This window comes from Arachis hypogaea, chromosome 12 (assembly GCF_003086295.3).
Source record: "Arachis hypogaea cultivar Tifrunner chromosome 12, arahy.Tifrunner.gnm2.J5K5, whole genome shotgun sequence".
NCBI lineage: Eukaryota > Viridiplantae > Streptophyta > Magnoliopsida > Fabales > Fabaceae > Arachis > Arachis hypogaea.
The window spans coordinates 76027475-76029766 of record NC_092047.1 but is presented as its reverse complement, the minus strand read 5'-3'; the positions used below and the strand labels follow the sequence as shown (position 1 = coordinate 76029766).

Sequence of the window (2292 nt, the reverse complement as noted above, 5' to 3'; positions counted from 1 at the left end):
AACTATCTCCTCCAGGGTGTTCTTTTTTTCATTCTGTTTTTCACTTTGTTTTTGCTTTTTTAATTGTTTTTGTGACTTCACATGATCATCAACCTACAAAAAATATAAAATAACAAAAGAAAATAGAAATTTAACATAGATAAGTAAAGATTGGGTTGCCTCCTAACAAGCACTTCTTTAATGTCAATAGCTTGACAGTGGCTCTCATGGAGCCTCATAGATGTTCAGAGCAATGTTGGAACCTCCCAAAACCAAACTTAGAGTTTGAATGTGGGGGTTCAACACCAAACTTAAAGTTTGGTTGTGGCCTCCCAACACCAAACTTAGAGTTTGACTGTGGGGGCTCTGTTTGACTCTTTATTGAGAGAAGCTCTTCATGCTTCCTCTCCATGGTTATAGAGGGATATCCTTGAGCTTTAAACACAAGGGAGTCTTCATTCACTTGAATGATCAATTCTCCTCTATCAACATCAATCACAGCCTTTACTGTGGCTAGGAAGGGTCTGCCAAGGATGATGGATTCATCCATACACTTCCCAGTTTTTAAGATTATAAAATCAGCAGGGACGCAATGGTCTTCAACCTTTACCAAGACATCCTCTACAAGTCCATAAGCCTATTTCTTTGAATTGTCTGCCATCTCTAGTGAGATTCTTGCAGCTTGTACCTCAATGATCCCTAGCTTCTCCATTACAGAGAGAGGCATAAGGTTTATGCTTGACCCTAGGTCACACAGAGCCTTCTCAAAGGTCATGGTGCCTATGGTACAAGGGATTGAGAACTTTCCAGGGTCCTGTCTCTTTTGAGGTAATCTCTGCCTAGTCAAGTCATCCAGTTCTTTGATGAGCAATGGAGGTTCATCCTCCTAAGTCTCATTACCAAACAACTTGGCATTTAGCTTCATGATTGCTCCAAGGTACTTAGCAACTTGCTCTTCAGTAACATCTTCATCCTCTTCAGAGGAAGAATACTCATCAGAGCTCATGAATGGCAAAAGTAAATTTAATGGAATCTCTATGGTCTCAGCGTGAGCCTCAGATTCCCATGGTTCCTCTTTAGGGAACTCCATGGAGGTCAGTGGGCGTCCATTGAGGTCTTCCTCAGTGGGAATCACTGCCTCTTCCTCCTCTCCATGTTCGGCCATGTGAGATGTGGTTATGGCCTTGCACTCTCTTTTTGGATTCTCTTCTGTATTGCTAGGGAGAGTGCTAGGAGGGAGTTCAGTAATTTTCTTACTCAGCTGACCCAATTGTGCCTCCAAATTTCTAATGGAGGACCTTATTTCAGTCATGAAACTTTGAGTGGTTTTGATTAGATCAGAGACAATGGTTGCTAAGTCAGAGTGGCTCTGCTTAGAATTCTCTGTCTGTTGCTGAGAAGATGATGAAAAAGGCTTGCTATTGCTAAACCTATTTCTTCCACCATTATTGTTGTTGAAACCTTGTTAAGGTCTCTGTTGATCCTTCCATGAGAGATTTGGATGATTTCTCCATGAAGGATTATAGGTGTTTCCATAGGGTTCTCCCATGTAATTTACCTCTTCTATTGCTGGGTTCTCACGATCATAAGCTTCTTCTTCAGAGGAAGCTTTCTTAGTACTGCCTGTTGCTGCTTGCATTCCAGATAGACTCTGAGAAATCATATTGACTTGTTGGGCTAATATTTTATTCTGAGCCAATATGGCATTCAGAGTATCAATCTCAAGAACTCCTTTCTTCTGAACTATCCCATTATTCACAGGATTCCTTTCAGAAGTGTACATGAATTGGTTATTTGCAACCATTTCAATGAGTTCTTGAGCTTCTGCAGGCGTCTTCTTCAGATGAAGAGATCCTCCAGCAGAGTTATCCAATGACATCTTGGATAGTTCAGACAGACCATCATAGAAAATACCTATGATGCTCCATTCTGAAAGCATGTCAGAAGGGCACCTTCTGATCAATTGCTTGTATCTTTCCCAAGCTTCATAGAGGGATTCACCTTCCTTCTGTCTGAAGGTTTGGACTTCCACTCTAAGCTTGCTCAATTTTTGAGGTGGAAAGAACTTTGCCAAGAAGGCATTGACTAGCTTTTCCCAAGAGTTCAGGCTTTCCTTAGGTTGTGAATCCAACCATGTTCTAGCTCTGTCTCTTACAGCAAAAGGAAAGAGCATAAGTCTGTAGACTTCAGGGTCAACCCCATTGGTCTTGACAGTGTCACAGATTTGCAAGAACTCAGCTAAGAACTGATGAGGATCTTCCAATGGAAGTCCATGAAACTTGCAATTCTGTTGCATTAGAGAAACTAATTGAG

The 2292-nt window shown here is 41.3% G+C and overlaps 1 non-coding gene across 1 annotated transcript; it reads left to right on the top strand.

Annotated features, from left to right (window-relative positions):
* The first annotated feature begins 1912 nt into the window (after window positions 1-1912).
* Window positions 1913-2020, top strand: LOC112731088 (small nucleolar RNA R71). The gene has a single exon (XR_003166880.1). It is a non-coding gene; the product is annotated as a small nucleolar RNA R71 (small nucleolar RNA).
* Window positions 2021-2292: the final 272 nt, after the last annotated feature.